Source organism: Falco peregrinus, chromosome 13 (genome assembly GCF_023634155.1).
Source record: "Falco peregrinus isolate bFalPer1 chromosome 13, bFalPer1.pri, whole genome shotgun sequence".
Taxonomy (NCBI): Eukaryota; Metazoa; Chordata; class Aves; order Falconiformes; family Falconidae; genus Falco; species Falco peregrinus.
In genome coordinates this window covers 334,424-352,502 of record NC_073733.1, presented here as the reverse complement: position 1 = coordinate 352,502, position 18,079 = coordinate 334,424, and the positions used below count along the sequence as shown (strand labels likewise).

The 18,079-nt window shown below is 50.2% G+C and overlaps 2 long non-coding RNA genes across 2 annotated transcripts; one reads left to right on the top strand and one right to left on the bottom strand.

Annotated features, from left to right (window-relative positions):
• The first annotated feature begins 1,283 nt into the window (after positions 1–1,283).
• Positions 1,284–6,747, top strand: LOC129785594 (uncharacterized). Its single transcript, XR_008749720.1, has 2 exons — positions 1,284–2,295; positions 4,405–6,747. It is a non-coding gene; the product is annotated as an uncharacterized LOC129785594 (long non-coding RNA).
• LOC129785593 (uncharacterized) lies at positions 6,721–9,448 on the bottom strand. Its single transcript, XR_008749719.1, has 2 exons — positions 8,868–9,448; positions 6,721–8,454 (listed from the first exon to the last, which is right to left on the bottom strand). It is a non-coding gene; the product is annotated as an uncharacterized LOC129785593 (long non-coding RNA).
• Between the last annotated feature and the right edge of the window lie 8,631 nt (positions 9,449–18,079).

The following is an 18,079-nucleotide window of genomic DNA, read 5'->3' as shown; positions in this document are numbered from 1 at the left end:
TTCTCCGGTGGTGTCAGCACTATTCCTGTAGCCCCAAGCCTGACGAGCCACCCCTCTGTCCCACATTTGTCATCCAGGTCTGGCTTGCTCACCAGCCAGAGGGCCTCCTGCAGCCTTGCCTGCTGCTGCCGAGCCACAGTCTGTGTTGAGAGGGGTTTTGGATAGCCTGGGGTTGTTCTAGGCAAGAATCTGCCAGTGAGGTTTGTATGTAATGCTGTCTGGGGTTATTGTCACTTAGGGAAAGTTTTGGGAGCTGAAACAGGAGGAGGAGGAGGAGGAGGGTGGCTGTTACGGTCAGCATACTAGAAACGGCAAGAAGGGGTCATGGACTTGGAGACTAATAAGGATTTTTGCCACAAGCGCAGGTGGAAAAGTAAGAGGAAGACAATGACGGCAGGTTTCAGGAAGACTTTGGGCTGCGCTTATGTTAGGGAGGGGACCAAGTCCTCGTCAAGGTGCATCCACAGCAATATTCCTGTCAAACGAATGTGAGAAAGCGTTAGTGCCTGTATAGAGGGCAGTGGTGAGAGCTGAAGTAGTGGGGGGCCGTTCCTCTCTGTCCCTGAGGGCAAGTAATTCAAAGTGGAGCCGCTGCAGGAAAGCGCTGCGGTAGTAACTGGGGGCTCACAGTGTGCTTGGCTTTAGGCTGCGGCTGTAGCAGACTTGCCTTGTGCGCTTCTGCTTGTGCTTCACCAGATTTAGCCTGAAGATGCTGCAAGCGAATGCACGAGAAGCTCTGTAAGGATGGATGTGGGAGGTGGTGCTATCAGCAGTTCTTTTACCTCCTTGTTGAAGAGCTGGTGGTCTTTCTTGGTGTTGCAGTGTTTGAGATCATCCTTGCGTACCTGGAGAAGGCAGACTGGAAGGACGCCTTGTCAGTGTCTTGCCACAGCGGAAAGGGGCTGTTGCATTGGGAGAGGCCGATGATTCATCCAAGCATGCTCTGTCTGGAAAAGAAGATGAAGACGATGACTCGGACAGCAACTAGGCTTCACAATGAGACAACGGGAAAGATGGGACACGTAGTCCATGGGATGAAGTTGGGACGTGAAGTGGTTCCGCTCCAAAGACCATCTGCTGCCCTTGTGACACCGGATTGTCCCAATGCTCGATAGTTCCGTAGCTGGCCCAGAGCTGTTTCTGGACATGAAGGGCAAAGATAAATGCGTTTTTTTACCCTGAAGCTTCCGTATTAATAGCTTATTTTTATAAAAAATAAACCAATGGCAAATGTAGAATTTATTTTGTTTCCCAAGGAAGCGATTGCATTCCTGTTGTTTTTTTTTTTTTAATTCTTTTAAATGTGACTTTTTCTACATACCAAGTTGGGCACGTTACCCAAGAGCATTAGTAGATGCTATTTGAATGGATGCCGCCTTCTCTGTTTCTGCCCTAAGTTTTCTTGAAAGCGGTGAATGGTGACCTCACAACCTGTTCCGCTAGTGCCGTTGCAAAGTGTGCATGAACACTCGGCACAAACAAGCAGAAATTCTAATTTTCCTGAGCTCCTCAACAGACAATCACCAGCAACCAAGCTGCCTTCATCAGCTGAGCCACGCTGACTTGTATACCATGTGTAGTTAGCTGGGGTCGGTAGATGAGCTACGAGCGTGGGGTTACGCCAATGCTTTAGACTTCAGCTTGAGCAGGGTGGATGTCTGCGCAAGCGCAAATCACGTGCCTTGGTTGGCACATGGTGCGCATGGAGTTGAGGCGTCACGATCGCTTTTGGTTACTTCTCGGTCCTCTTAGCAAAATTGATCACGGAGCCTCAGAACAGTACCAGGAGGCAGGAGCTCTCTCTTTCAGGTCACTTACCGAGTTTCAGTAGGCCTGATTTATGACATGATCCTGCGTGCATTGTTTTCTCTGTCAAATATTTTTCCTTTACAAAAAGAGGCATAGTCTCAGTCTTGGCTGGATGTTCTGGTTCCACTCGTTTCTAACTGACTGAAGTGCTCCTGCAAAGGACAGAAACAGAGACCGTGGAAGCGCGGCTTCGCTTCAGGCTTGTGAGCCTGCCCCATCCCTTTCTCCTGTAGGGACTAGCCAGGTAACTGCGGCTTCTGAGCAAGTACAGCTTCTGCGCGGGTCAGCTGAAGAGCGTAAGAAGACATCATCGTAACTGTTGTTCTGAGCTGAGCTGGAATCAGGGGGCTGACCCAGGCATGGCTTGGCTTGTATCCATTTTCATTCCTCCCTCTGTTGTTACGGCTTTCAAACGGAGACTAGAAGTGGGATCCCCACAGGCCTGTAAAGGGTTGGCAACCAACAGGTTGTGGCTTTCTACAGTCGGTGCGTTTCCGTCTGTTCTTTTTGAATAGCCATAGAAAAGCCTGTTCTGTTAGAAGGGTGCCTAGCGGCTCGAGTAATGTGGGCTTTTTTGTTAGGCTTTATAGAAATGTGATTGCTTTTGTTCCAGAAACGAGAACAGCTTTTTCATGAGAGCATTGCTGCTCTTATTTCTGTAACAAGAAGTGCATCGTGAGTGTGCCTGCCATCTATTACGCTGATTCTCTGATGTAAACGTGTCAAGCAATGCAATTACAAGGAGTTACATCGTTACAGCTGAGGTTCTGCGCGTTAATGCACATAGCACCTATTAAACCTGATCTAAGGCTCTTCAGCCTCTCTAAGGTTTCCTTAAGATGGTTTCGTACACGTGCCTCATCTCCTCAGGCTTGAGAGTGCACGAGCAGGTGGCATAGACAAACTGGGGACTTTGGAGACTTTCTGAGTGGGTCCGAAAGCCTCTTACGGCATTACGCAGCCTGTCCTGCATCGTTGCCAGTGAAATTAGGCAAACGCACCCGCGCCGTGCACATGCACGTGTTTTCAGATCAAGCTGTTGCAAATCTGAAGCTTACCTGCCTGTGGAGAAAGAGAAGGAAGAGGTGCTCTGCATTATTCTGCTCTTAGCACCGGGAGCCTTCCAGCTCGGCAGCATCACAGCAGCTTGGGGACCGGCTGTGCGGCCTCTTTGTACACATTGCTTGTCTCAGTCGCCCGCTCTTCCTGTCCTCTCGCTGGCGCCTTAGCCAGGAGTTGGGGCATTGCTGCTGTTTCCCTTTGCTCTCTCTTTGTGCTAAGCTCGTCAGGTGATACTAGGCTGAAGTTCATGCCTGTGGTCATGAGTCGTCTCTCCCGGATGCTGTCCTCGGGATGTGTTAACTGGCGAGATAGAACAGCAAGCGAGAGTAGACTGGGGTTTCGATGGGCTCAGCCCTCTGGCTGCTGCTGCCGTTCTCAGCCTTTCAGCATCCTACAGTTCTGCAGCCACCTAGAAGAGGCTGTTCTTGGCGGGCCTGGACTCACACTGATGTGCGCACTGACCCTTTTCTAAATGCTTTAGGTGCCTGGCTGTTCATCGGTGTACTCACCAGCCATAGACACGATCCTAAGAGAGTAAAGTGGTGATTTGCTTTCAGGCAGCCGGCTGCAGCTATGTGAAGTGGCGTGTTCAAGAAGCCCCGAAGGGCCCATTCTTGCAGTGAGTCCAGTGTGAAGTTACTGTTGAAAACAGCCAAATTAGTTGCAGCACATGAAAATTGCCCCAGCGTCAGGTCAAATGCGAGATGTTGAAACCTTTGGCTTTGGACGTTTGTGAGAGGTTCTGAAAGAACAGCTTGTTTAAGCAAGTGTGCTTGTGTGATTTGTGACCCCTCCAGCGCTTGCCATGATGCTGCAACTCCTCCTGAGAGAGCAGGGAGGCAGTCCTCCTGTCTCACCAGCGTCTTTTTGCAGCATGAAAGCGGAGGCTGGTAGGCTGGCCATGGACCGACATGCCTGGGAAAAAGCATGCTGAGCGGTCTTGGCCTTGTGCTGTATTTTGCTTGGGTCCTGATATACGTGCTGTCACGTACTTCACATGCTGTGTCCTGTGTCTTTGTTTAATGCCCGAGTGTCTGTGGCCGCCTCTGTGAAGAAGGTCGTGGACTCCCCAAGTAGTACGTCCTACCTCTGCAGCAATGGGCAGCTGGTTGAGAAGTCAGGGGGCCAGATATGTGTATCGGGGGACATTTGAGTGATTCAGTATTTTTAATCTCATTTTACTTTGTTGCAGGGAACACCTGTTACATATTTTTTCTTGTCTTCTCATGTAGAAGGAGAGTGGGTGTGGGTTGGGGAAGTCGGTTACCCTGGTGTAAATTGTAGAATCCAGGTGTGCGACACGACTGACTTCCTTGGGAGGACACTGTTAGTGCATTTCTTCTGGCTTCCTGTCGTTCTCAGATAGAATTGAAGTGTTCCTTTACTTAACTACAGCGAGTAAGTTACAGAGCTGGTAATAGTCAGTGTTATTCTAATGCATTTTATTCTGCTTCTTGACTGCTTCATGACATTGTTTGGAACGGCTGCACAGGTAGCTGAGTTTAGCGCTCTGTGTTTGTTTTTGTTTTTCAGGAGGCTCTGAAAACTTGGCCATATTCAGTCATCACGATCCAGTGCATAACTCCTGCTTACTTCTGCGTTCGCTGTGCACTCCAAAGAGTTTACGTATTTCTCGAGTGGGCCAGCTCTGCAGTGATAAGATTACGTCTCGGGAGAAGGATAGAAAGAAGTACTTGCAGAAGAAGCTTAGTTTGCAAGCTGAGGGCTTCACGAAGCATTGAGCAATAGTCGACATGGATGTGTGACTGTTGCAGTCAGTGTACTACCCGAACCTTTTCAGTAACAGCAGACACATCCTAAAGACCAGAGACTCCCAGCTTTTGGGGGTAGGGACAAGCAATAGTTCAGAAGCTGGGACGTCTAATTTTATCAGAGGACACAGAAACGCCGCTGCCTCACAGAGCAGTCTTGAGAGTTACTCTGCCGCTGCTGCACCCTGACGTGATTGTAAGAATCTGCTTCAGCTTCTCCTGCTAGTGAATCCAGGCCTCTAATAAGGCAGGCAGGTGGGATCAAGGATAACATAACACAAACAGCTTTAATGCTTATCTTGAGTCACACGTTGAACATAACCTTGTTCTTTCTTTATTACTAGGATGGGCTTGAGAGAGCTTTGTTGTCAGGCATCTAGCAAATACAGTCACGGGTGCTTTGGAAAGGGAAATGGGTGAGAAGGTGCAATTGATTGTAACTATCCTTGCAAACTATTGCCCTTCTGGCTCTTACCACGTTTGTTCCATGACCTGTCAGCTTCAAACTTCATGGAGGGAATGCAACCGTGCTGTTGAAAGACCACATTAATGTGGTTGCTTTAGTTTTCGTTCTGTTCAGTAGTGATCCTGTGAGGCCTCTGCGATGTAATTAAGTTTTTCAGGCTCAGCTACTGCAGCATGGTGCTGAGGGACAGCTGGTAGGAAACACTCAGGACAGAGATTTGAATGGGTTTAAGACAGTCATGAGTACAGCCCAAAAGCATTCGGTCAAGTTCAAGTGTGGCCCATTCAACAAGTCATTACCACAGCCCTGTCAGTGTGTGGTCACTTAACCCTGCTGTCTGGTTTCCAGATGACTTTGTAGTGTTTACACCTAAGACACCAGGGAAGTTGCAAAGCACTGCCAGCTCGTCTCCTGCTAGAAGCTCCGTCCCCATTTACTGCAGACGGCAGACTCCTACTCTCGTGCAGCTGTATAGAAATTACCTCTCTCGGAAAATGTTCCCCATTTACATGGCTTTGTGCGAATGAGTTTCTGCCTCTGTGGTCTGAGTTGGCAGGCAGACCTGAGTAATGCCCACTCTGTGTGACTGGCCTTTGGCCAGCCATTCATAAAAACTCTGTTTCCTGAATGTGTGGCCACACGTTCCTTCACCCTTACCAGCCTGCTCTGCTGGGGGCTCTAGCACAGCTGGGCACGTGCAGCAGTGAGTGAGCAGCACGAGAAAGCCGAGCTGAGGTTGGCCACTCGGTCTTGGCATACTCCTCTCCTGCAGCGGGAGATGGGAATGGAGGTGGTAGTTGTGACTATAGTAGGCATGATTTGAAGGCAGGGGCCCTTGGAAAGAGAACACTGAGCTCTGCGCTGAGCTAAGCTCCTCTTTCTTTAACGCTGTGCGGCCAGGGTTTCTCTCCTTCCCCGCAAACGGCCAGATGCCTTGAGTGAGCTTGTCTGCACCGAATCATCTGAGTCTGGAAAACAGATGGGAGTAGGGTTGACTTGTCACCTTGCCTTGTTTTTGTGAGATTTAATTGGCAGAGGTATCTTTTAGACGGGTAAACCCCAATTCTTCCGCTTTCACAGTCCACTCACAGGGCCTGAAAAAGGGCCAAACGCGTTTCTGTCCTTGTTGGCTGTATTTCAACGGCTCGAGGTTTGCACGGTGCATTGGAAGGCTGGTTTTGGTCTCATCCTGTCTTGTCCGTGTCTCACCCCACCGCATTGGATGCTACAGTGTGTGCTGCTTCTCTGCCAGTCGTGAGAGCTGTGAAAGCAAATTCCAGCTTGCTGTGAGGCAGACGACTGCAGTCATTGTGCAGGCCACATGTGGCAAGTCCAGGGTCTTTCTTTTTCTTGGTTTTTTCTTTTCTTCCCCAGTGCCTAGGGCTTGGTGTGCATCTCTGCAGACAGTGTGTGCGTGCCCCTCTTCCTACCCCAGTATGTCTGTGACTGCAGAGCCAAGCCTACACACAAGAGCTCTTTGTGCAGGCCTGGCTGAGTCACGCAAACAGATGACCCTGATGCCAAAAGGCGTTGCCTCTGTCCCTTTTTTCATTTAGCTCACGTCTCATGTACCTATGCAGCATGGTTGGGTTGAATGACTTGAGGACAAAATACAATGAACATCAAATTGTTTTATTAGGAAGTCTGAACGCCTGTCTTTATAATCTAAGTGCTCAGATCACATATTTCTGTATGTGAAGGTGGCTGGGAGATGCTGCAGCGGCTGTGAATAGGGGAGGCCTCTGCTGGAAAAGGGATATCCGTGGTTTGGGGGCAGCCGTGGTACAGGTGAGATTTCTGGTAGAGCGTGAGGGCAGGACGGCCTCTTGTTTCCACCACACTTTCTCAGCTGTAGCTCTTCCCTGGGAAGAGCGTGTCTGCTTGTGCTGGACCTCTCTTTCTCAGCGTTGCAAACAAAAGATGTTCTTTCTCCCTTTCTGGAAGACATTTTGGAAAAGCAAGCTGTATATTACCAGGCTAGGCTTAGGATGATGTTAGACTCGTTTGGCTTTGTTCGGTACGCAGCTGAGAGTATAGAAGCACATCTGCTCTTTGGCAAAGAAGCCTCACTGGGCACCACTGTGGAAAAGCAGAGGTGCTTGCTTTGGAGGTTTCCTCTTCCTCCTTCTAGTTCTTAGGTAAGATTACTCTTCACCCTCTCCTCCAGCTGAGTTCCAAGCAATAGTAAATGCTGGCAGCGTCAGAGCTGGCATGAGTGGCTTTGTTAAAATGATCACGTACGCTGGGACTGGCTTGTGTTGCCTCTGTGTGCTTCAGAAGGGGCACAAAGAGGTGACAGTGGCGTTCCTTGGCAGCGCCACTATTTTTGGCTTGCCCTGACTGGGTAGAGGGTGCAAGAGTGGGCTTTGGTAGCTGGAACGGTCTGAGAAAGCCTGACGTAGCCTGCAGAGAGCGAGGGCGAGATGTTAGATGAGGGCGAATGCCATAGTTTGCTGGCAGAGGGGGTTGCAGCTTGCGTGTAACTTACAGGAGCAGATCTCAGAATGTCACAGGCTCACAGAACGGCTGGGGTTGGAAGGGACCTGTGCAGGCCATGTCGTGCAACCCCCTGCTAAAGCCGGTTTGCCTAGAGCGGGTTGCACAGGGTCGCGTCCAGGTGGGGTTTGAGTATCTCCAGGGAAGGAGACTGCACAGCCTCTCTGGGCAGCCTGTGCCAGGGCTCCGACACCCTCCAAGTGAAGACGTTTTCCCTCACACTCGGATGGAATTTCCTGTGTTTCAGTTGGCGCCCGTCGCCCCTTGTCCTGACGCTGGGCACCACTGAAAAGAGCCTGGCCCCATCCTCTTGACACTTGCCCTTAAGATATTTATATGCACTGAGGAGATGCACTCTCACTCTTCCCCAGGCTACACAGGTGCATCTCTGTCAGCCTGTCCTCATAAGGGAGATGGTCCAGTCCCCTGTGATCTTTGTAGGTATAAACTGTGCACCGCAATGTAAAAGGAGGTTGCTCTCCAAGGGGTTTCCAGTGCTGCTAAAACTTGGTACTTGTATCAAACTTGTATCAAATCGCCTGGTGTGGCTTGTACTTAGGAGCATTTTTGCCGAAGGCTGGCCGTGATCAACTTCAATCACAAAGTTACCTTTTCCATAGCAGGAGAACCCAAAAATTTCTGGTTGTGGGGTTTAGCTTATCCATCATTGTGGCAACCTCCCTGCAGGTTTTACGTGGCCGGAGTCATTTCCCCGTCTAGGCTTCTCCGATGTGGGGGGAGAGGCTTCAGCAGTCGGGCTGTTGATGTTCTCTGCTGCACCTTCCTCAGATTTCAGCACGTCTTTCTCAGTCAGTTCTCAATCCACCAGACTGAACACAAAGTCTTTCTCTGAAACGTGAAGGTAGCAGAAATTTTGTTCAAATTCCCACTTGCTGCTGATCTGGATGTTTGGGGGTGAATTCAGGAGTTCCCTTACCACGTTTTCAAAGGGCTTAAAGACACGAGAGAGACATTTTGTTTGCTTTCTGCCCGCCCCCAGCCGCCCAGAGCCCCAGTGGGAGAGCGCGTGTTTCCGCCCTGCACCAAACCGGAGAGCGCTGAGGTGTAAGTGACTGCTTTCTGTCTGCTGTCACCTGACTGCTCAGCGCAGCCACAGCTGGGCCCAGCGCACTTTGCTGGACCTGATACCTTCCACCTCGGCAACGCCGCTCAGCTCAGGTCGATTAGAATTTCAGGGTTTGATGGGAACGTACAAGAGCGCGTGCTTCTCAGAAAGGGATGCAGGTGCGTATCTTTGTTACCTTGTTTACTTGCCCTTCCAAACCATTCTTGGATCTTGGTAAGGGAGTCTGTCTCCAAAAGTTGGCTGATTTTTTCCAGCACCTAGAAGACGTACAGAATAGTGACCATGAAAGAAGAGAAGCTGATTCGTGACAGTTTTTGCATGTGTTTCCGTTTAGCTCTAGCTGTGTGAGTGTGCGGCTTTACGGCTGTGCAAATTGCCTAGCCCAAGGTGTCCCATCAGGTTTGCCACAGTGTGAGCTAAGGACGCCAGCCTGCAAAAGGTGATATTGCATGAGCGCCGTGTAAGCGGCACTTCAGAGACACCGCAAGGAAACGCTAAGAGTGTTTACTACGAAGAAAGCCCCTTGCATGTGTCATGCCAGATTTACAGGCTGCCTTTTAGAGAACAAGTTTCAGCTGTGTCGTTCCACCAGTGATTGCCCATAGCAACTTCCAGGTAGGGGAGAGCAACTGAGGAGTAAATGCTAAATACAAAAGCCAGTAGTCTCCCCACGGGGGTGGTGGCGGTGGGAAAAGTGGCCAATGAAGTCCCACACCATCCTCAAGAGAACTAAGAACGCATACCGTGGTAGGAATCCATGTACTGTAGCCCTCGTGTCTTTACCTTTTTTTCCTGATCTGTGTCGCTGAGGTCAGAACTCCCCTGGACGCGAGCACTGTAGCGTGAGCTGACGGATGGGGAGGAACGCTGAGGGAGAGGCGTGTCCTGGAGTTCCAGTCTGTGTGCAGGCTGTGCAGAGGCTTGGAACCGTTTCTGCAGAAGCTTTTCCAAAAGAGAAAGCAACGTGTAAAGGAGTGGCTTGACTCCATTTCTGCAGCGCTTAAAGCAGTGCGAAACGTAGGGCTAACACTAGTCCCCAGCAAGGGTGTGCAGCAGAAACACATCTGAAACTGTCGCTCGCTTGGACAGGAACACCTGTAGGTTAGCTGCATTAGGTTAATTGTTACAGCTGCTACTACACAGTCGCCGAGAATCGCAGTACATATCTACGGCAAATGCGTAACGCTGGAGGAGAATGAGAGTGCTGCCGGGTAACTGCTGGTGGAAGTCAGGTGAGGAAACCATTAAGCCTGCAGCTTGAGGCTAAAGAGTTACGGCAGCAGGAATCTTGTACTGGAATTTATGAGCACAGCTGCAAAGCTGGGTCTGAACCTCAGTGTGCTGCTTCTAGAGAACGGTGTCAGCCCAAGTAAAACTGCTGGCAGTAAGTAATCTAAAGAAGCTTTGTGTGTGAGGGGAGGAGGCTTCTCCTGGGCTTGCTTGTTGTATAGTGTGATGTTTTCTCCCCGGCGCTACCAAAGCACAGTGGCGTTACAGATCTGAACACAATACAGTTATGGTTTAGCTGTCGTACTGCTTGACACCGTCTCCCTTCCAAGCTCTATGTTCTACATGTGGGATGCTCACATCCCTCTTTTTGGTTCTGCGCGGTCCTCCTTAGCAATCGGAGACCGTCAATTCAGGTTACATTGTTGAGAAGTGAGGGAGAGTGTGCCGCAGCAAAGAGCCATGTCTTCCCCCCCCCTACCCACCCCATCCCCCCACCCCCCTTACCTTTTCAGGCACAGCAGAGTTCTTCCCAAGCCTTTGGGGAACATCGGCACGTCCTTCTGAGTGTCCTTTTGGCAGGCTGCTGCTTACAGCACAGACCAGAGTGTTGTTTAATCCTGTGCAAGAAACCAGAAGATACAGGTTTTTCCTACAGTAAACACGCACAGTCAACTTGGCAGGTGATCTCCAAGGAGAGTCTGTGCTGGAAGGATGGAAAAGGGAGGTATCGGACCTGAAGTTTGTAGGCCCTGATACAGGGCTGATGGAACGGTGTGTAAACCCTGGGTAAAGCTGTCATACTTGGGTAGGTGGCAGAGGGCCGTAAGCAGTCTGTTAGGGAGGACGGTGTGACCAGCCGCTACCTCAACAGTAATGATGCTCCAGGTACGACCCGGAGAGTGGGCAGGTGGGGTGAAGCCCACTCCCTCAGCGGTGCCAATCAGGAGAAAAGTGTCACTTGTCCGTGTGTCTTCAGAACAGGCTTGTGGTTTTCAATGAGAGCCGCGGCATTTAATGAAGAACTGGAACCCTCCTTTCTTAGCCAGGCTCAACGGATTTTCTTAACGAGCCGCTGTTTTTCTGGTGGAATACCAGTCCAACTGGGTTTCACATGGCAAAGCAGCAGTGCTGTGAAGTAGCTGGTGGAGGATTTTCAGCACCTTGATTCTGTTCAGATACTAAGCCGAAAGTAGTGACAGCTGAAACAGTTACTTGTTGTCTTGGTGCAAGAGTTGTAGTTGCACCTTGTAAAGAGTTTAGTGCGGCTAAGCTGAGGTTATTGCTTGCTGAGGACAGGTAAGGCTGCTTAGTCGATTGAAATGAAGGTAGCAGCTTTCTCTGCGGAAATGCTCCTCTTAGAAATGGGAAACGGCAGCAGTGGGTACTTTTGGAACAGAATGGTGGTTACGCTCACATTTCTCTCTGTGCGTGCCAGGGCAGTTGTCCTGGCTCTCTGTGTGGTCTCTCAGCAAGTCTTACCTGGTATGTGGCGGACCATCCGCGGATGGGGGATGTTCCTGGAGTGATGGTAGTAGTTTTCGCCTGAGCAGCCAAGCTGTGAGTCACGCCGGTTGTTCTTCCACATGTCGTGGCTCAAGTGAGGTTCACACGTTGACTCAGAATCGGTCTTTGTTGTGTGAACTTGCTGGCCCTCGTGGGGAGCGTCTTTGTTCAGGGCAGGCTGGCTCTTCCGCCGATGGGCTGAGGCCAAACGCTGGGGGTGAAGTGGAGAACAAGTGAGAACAGCAAAGGAGACGTCCAGGCCTTCTTGGTTTCTGCCTTTCCTAAAGGTTGTGTGCGCAGGGAGGCAGCCCCCTGTCTCTTTATAGTTGCTATCTGTTGTAGAGTTTGGATTGAGAGGTTGAATAACAGACTAGGAGCTGTTATTACCGTTATCCTGTGGGGGTTTTTTTCCCTTTCCGGTAGTAGCAGTCCCTAATGTTCACAGTCGTCTTTGCCTCAGGCACTTGCCTGGCACACTCGGTACTGTAACGTCTAAGACTGGGAACATCCCAAGACAGTTGGCTTGTTGAAGGCACCTGGCAAATGTCACGTGGGGGATGAGCTAATCTGATCTCTTCTGTTATGTTCCAGGCTCTAGTTCAACAAATACTCTCTGAGGCACCTGGCTCGGGTGCAAGCGCATCCCCAGTGGAGTGATGGATCTTAGCGTACGGGGGGAGTGGTCCGTGAGCCAGGGAAACCCCCTGGGAGGGCAGAGACCTGCCAGGAGCCAGCAGCTCCCATGAGAGCAGCTGAAGAGGTGTGGGCAGGGCCAGGGGTCCTGGAAGCTGCTCCTCGCTCCCACAACGTTCAGCCCTGGGGAGCGCTGCGACCGGGGCGGGCAAACAGGTGGCTTTGCAGGGTGGCCGTTTGGGTGGGAGGGCACCTCTTTCAGGGGGGGACGTTGCGCTGGCCAAAGGTGAGAGACTTGAGGTACACACAAGCCAGCAACTGGACATTGTTCTGTGGTCATCTGCACAGGTCAAGGGCCATGCAGTGGTGGAGCTAAAGATCCTCAGGGCAGCGAGGAGGGTGCACAGCAAGCTCGCCCCCCTGGGATAGCTAACTGAAGTTTTCAAAAATGAAGTTCATGTGAGAGGGTTCTCTTCTTCACTAAAAACTTTTATGGATTTTCTTTGGGAATTGAAACTGTCTTGTGAAAGAGAAGTCTAGAATCTCACTAGTTATTTAGCAACCTCTTTGTATTATATACAATAATTCCTGGTACAATATGTTTTGGGGATTTTAGGGGTGTTATTCTACCCAAATAGCAACTTACGACATGCCTAATATTGAGATTGGTAAAATTAAATGACAACCAAGGATGTTTGGGTTTTACCCAGTATGGTGCACCAGAATGGTGCTACCAGCCGGCACTGTCATTTTTATATTGTAGATAAAATGACACCCCAAACGTTGATTATCATTGCAGCATGCCATAGCATAGCAGTCCACGAGCTTGTGGCCTTGAGGCACAACAATTTCAGGACATTGCACCTGCGGGTGACTGCTACTCATGTAACTTGTTGTTGGTTTTGTCGGTTTTGCAAGCCATCTTGGGCACAAGAGGAAGATAAAAACTGTGTCTCTGAGGTCAACAATAAATCAGATTTAGAGTTTCTCGTTGTGTCTTAAGGCCTTTTGCAGAGGCATGGGGCATGCTCTCTGTCTTTGTGTCCTCACCAGGAGTGGGACTAGTGTCCGTAAGAGCTGGAGAAAAGGAGAAAATGGAAGAAGCACGGGCAGATATTTTTTATGCTTGGAGGGCAAAAAGAGGGGCACGTGTGTCGTGTGTGTCTCTTTGTCGTTACGGGTAATGTTTGGGTAACGTAGAGTCCGAGATGCTGTTGAATATTGTCAAGAGAAGGCATCTGATAGCAGAAGCTCTAAGAAAGGGTTCAGGTAGCTGCTGGCTCCTGATGCCTAGGATGCCTATGGAGAGGTACTACTGCTGGTGCTACAAGATGATGACCTATCTAGAAGGAGAAAGGAAACGTGGATGGAGTCGGGTGAAGGGCAGTAGTGTTAGTTGCCAAAGTTATGTGATCTGTGAGGTTTGGATACCGTAGGGTTCCCTCGTTCAGATCAGCCTGTTGACTTCAGTGGAAGGTGAAAGGATGAGTATTATTACGGCATCCGATTCTGCCAGTACTTCTGGCATTTTGCCTTGACACGCTTTCCTTTCCCCACAGCCGATCCCAGTTTTTTTCAAGAGAGTGCTATAAAAATATGAAGGTGTTTTTTTCACTTTTAAAAGGAGTAGCTCTTTTGGGTGTGTATTTTGTTGCCTTATGAAAAGCATTTGCCAAGAGTTAGTTGGCGTTGAAACTGAACAAAGAAGCCATCTAGTGTAGCACTCATGTTTTACCTTAATTTCCCGATCCACGTCACAGAGGTCAGAACTCCCCTGGACGCGAGCACTGTAGCGCGAGCTGACGGATGGGGAGGAACGCTGGGGGAGAGGCGTGTCCTGGAGTCCCAGTCTGTGTGCAGGCTGTGCAGAGGCTTGGAACCGTTTCTGCAGAAGCTTTTCCAAAAGAGAAAGCAACGTGTAAAGGAGTGGCTTGACTCCATTTCTGCAGCGCTTAAAGGCAGTGCGAAACGTAGGGCTAACACTAGTCCCCAGCAAGGGTGTGCAGCAGAAACACATCTGAAACTGTCGCTCGCTTGGACAGGAACACCTGTAGGTTAGCTGCATTAGGTTAATTGTTACAGCTGCTACTACACAGTCGCCGAGAATCGCAGTACATATCTACGGCAAACGCGTAACACTGGAGGAGAATGAGAGTGCTGCCGGGTAACTGCTGGTGGAAGTCAGGTGAGGAAACCATTAAGCCTGCAGCTTGAGGCTAAAGAGTTACGGCAGCAGGAATCTTGTACTGGAATTTATGAGCACAGCTGCAAAGCTGGGTCTGAACCTCAGTGTGCTGCTTCTAGAGAACGGTGTCAGCCCAAGTAAAACTGCTGGCAGTAAGTAATCTAAAGAAGCTTTGTGTGTGAGGGGAGGAGGCTTCTCCTGGGCTTGCTTGTTGTATAGTGTGATGTTTTCTCCCCGGCGCTACCAAAGCACAGTGGCGTTACAGATCTGAACACAATACAGTTATGGTTTAGCTGTCGTACTGCTTGACACCGTCTCCCTTCCAAGCTCTATGTTCTACATGTGGGATGCTCACATCCCTCTTTTTGGTTCTGCGCGGTCCTCCTTAGCAATCGGAGACCGTCAATTCAGGTTACATTGTTGAGAAGTGAGGGAGAGTGTGCCGCAGCAAAGAGCCATGTCTTCCCCCCCCCCCACCCACCCCATCCCCCCACCCCCCTTACCTTTTCAGGCACAGCAGAGTTCTTCCCAAGCCTTTGGGGAACATCGGCACGTCCTTCTGAGTGTCCTTTTGGCAGGCTGCTGCTTACAGCACAGACCAGAGTGTTGTTTAATCCTGTGCAAGAAACCAGAAGATACAGGTTTTTCCTACAGTAAACACGCACAGTCAACTTGGCAGGTGATCTCCAAGGAGAGTCTGTGCTGGAAGGATGGAAAAGGGAGGTATCGGACCTGAAGTTTGTAGGCCCTGATACAGGGCTGATGGAACGGTGTGTAAACCCTGGGTAAACCTGTCATACTTGGATAGGTGGCAGAGGGCCGTAAGCAGTCTGTTAGGGAGGACGGTGTGACCAGCCGCTACCTCAACAGTAATGATGCTCCAGGTACGACCCGGAGAGTGGGCAGGTGGGGTGAAGCCCACTCCCTCAGCGGTGCCAATCAGGAGAAAAGTGTCACTTGTCCGTGTGTCTTCAGAACAGGCTTGTGGTTTTCAATGAGAGCCGCGGCATTTAATGAAGAACTGGAACCCTCCTTTCTTAGCCAGGCTCAACGGATTTTCTTAACGAGCCGCTGTTTTTCTGGTGGAATACTGTGGATAACTGGCTAGCTGAAACAGTCACATAGACATAGTCCAGCTGGCTGGACAAAAATGCACATCGCTCTCAGCTTATCTGAAGTAAAGCAAAATACACTGTCTTTGGCTGTTCTTGTTACACAATAACAGGAAGATTTTGGTGGGAAAAGAATGTTGCAGGTGGGAACAGATAACTACAGAAGAGAAACAAGGGGCGGGCTTGGTATTTAGGCAACTAACCATTAATGAGCTTAACTTTTGTAATATGTGTGAGCTAATTATAAGAAGGCATAAAGGCGACTGTAAGGTACAATAAACGAAGTCTGCTGATCACTCATATTGAGCGACTGTGTCTTCCCTACGTCGCAACAGAATACCAGTCCAACTGGGTTTCACATGGCAAAGCAGCAGTGCTGTGAAGTAGCTGGTGGAGGATTTTCAGCACCTTGATTCTGTTCAGATACTAAGCCGAAAGTAGTGACAGCTGAAACAGTTACTTGTTGTCTTGGTGCAAGAGTTGTAGTTGCACCTTGTAAAGAGTTTAGTGCGGCTAAGCTGAGGTTATTGCTTGCTGAGGACAGGTAAGGCTGCTTAGTCGATTGAAATGAAGGTAGCAGCTTTCTCTGCGGAAATGCTCCTCTTAGAAATGGGAAACGGCAGCAGTGGGTACTTTTGGAACAGAATGGTGGTTACGCTCACATTTCTCTCTGTGCGTGCCAGGGCAGTTGTCCTGGCTCTCTGTGTGGTCCCTCAGCAAGTCTTACCTGGTATGTGGCGGACCATCCGCGGATGGGGGATGTTCCTGGAGTGATGGTAGTAGTTTTCGCCTGAGCAGCTAAGCTGCGAGTCACGCCGGTTGTTCTTCCACATGTCGTGGCTCAAGTGAGGTTCACACGTTGACTCAGAATCGGTCTTTGTTGTGTGAACTTGCTGGCTCTCGTGTGGAGCGTCTTTGTTCAGGTCACAGGCTGGCTCTTCCGCCGATGGGCTGAGGCCAAACGCTGGGGGTGAAGTGGAGAACAAGTGAGAACAGCAAAGGAGACGTCCAGGCCTTCTTGGTTTCTGCCTTTCCTAAAGGTTGTGTGCGCAGGGAGGCAGCCCCCTGTCTCTTTATAGTTGCTATCTGTTGTAGAGTTTGGATTGAGAGGTTGAATAACAGACTAGGAGCTGTTATTACCGTTATCCTGTGGGGGTTTTTTTCCCTTTCCGGTAGTAGCAGTCCCTAATGTTCACAGTCGTCTTTGCCTCAGGCACTTGCCTGGCACACTCGGTACTGTAACGTCTAAGACTGGGAACATCCCAAGACAGTTGGTTTGTTGAAGGCACCTGGCAAATGTCACACGGGGTGTGAGCTAATGTGTTCTGTTGTGATGCAGTCACGAGGTCATCAAACACTTGCCATGGCAACCGCATTCCACAGTATAGTGGTGGGTCACAGCTTGGAGGTGGGGGTGGGGGGGTGGTCCGTGAGCTGGGGAAACCCCCTGGGAGAAATAAAATCCTGTTTCTCTAACTCTTATTTATATCCAAGCTCAACTGTGGGTCAATCTGTGGTAGCAGCAATTACAAGTGAAGGTGCAGAGGGCACCTTCCCCACTGAAATTCAAAAGTTAATTTGGGATAAGGCAACTACATTTGCAAAAGAATTCAATCTTGGTGGTATCTAGTCAATTTTACTTACATTTCTGATTAAATTATTAAATGGTTCTTATCTCGACCCTCGACTTTGAACATTCCTTTCTGATTCTCCTCCCCACCCCTCTGGGTGGTGGGCAGTGAACAAGCAGCTGTGTGGTGCTTGGTTGCCGGCTGGGATTAAACCCCAGCATTTTGGTACATCCTAAAACAAAAACCCCAGCTTCAGCCACCCAAACCACACAAACGAGCACATCACAAATAGCTTTGCTTGACTATCTACTTACTGTGGACCTGTAAGCGTGTAAACGACCAGTATCCTAGTTATGGCACAGAGGCAAGAGGTGAGCATGCCACCACTCTGTGAGGGTAAGAGGAACTGACTGTCGTCTTGGGGTGGAGGGTGGTGATGTGCTCCCCCTGTCCCCATCCCCCGTGCCCCCGCCCCGCATTCTAACCTGTGTTGCATCACAATGCTCAAGTGATGACCACCAGTGGTGGCGGTGACGGGCGGCTCTGGTCCTGGCTCACAGTGCGTTCCGGGAGACAGATAAGAGCCCGACAGCCAAGGGCTACTTTGAACAACGTGCCCACCTGGCAGTGCTGGCCACGGTCTGACTCAGGCCAAGCCTGGAAGAGGCTAACTTCTGTAGTCGGTGTGCAGATGTGACTGTGAGGTAATTCTCTGACTCCGTTAATCTTGGATGGCCCAGGGCCCGTTGAGCTCTGCTGTGCGGCACCAGCTGGCACAGCTCTCGCCTTGAGTAGGGATGCCTCTCTAGGCTATATGCAGCATTTTATCTCTGTTTTGCTTGTTTCTGAAGGGAAAACCTTCATTTGGGAACGCTGAGCACCGTATGAAAAGAGCTGAGGCTTGAAATCCACAGCAAAGGCAATTAGTGCTGACCTGCACCCAGTTCCTCGCAGCAGGATGTTGTGCCAGGAGAGGGCAAGGACGTGAGCAGCCATGGGGCCTGCGCCTGCGGGTGCTGAGGGAGCCAGCGGCTCGGGCGATCACAAGTCGAGCAGGGTGTTGCACGTGGTAAGAGAGGCGCGTCCTCTCGCAGCACGTCTTGCTGACCTACTGAATTGTGTTTTCCCATCAGCACGATCGGCACATTGTCCT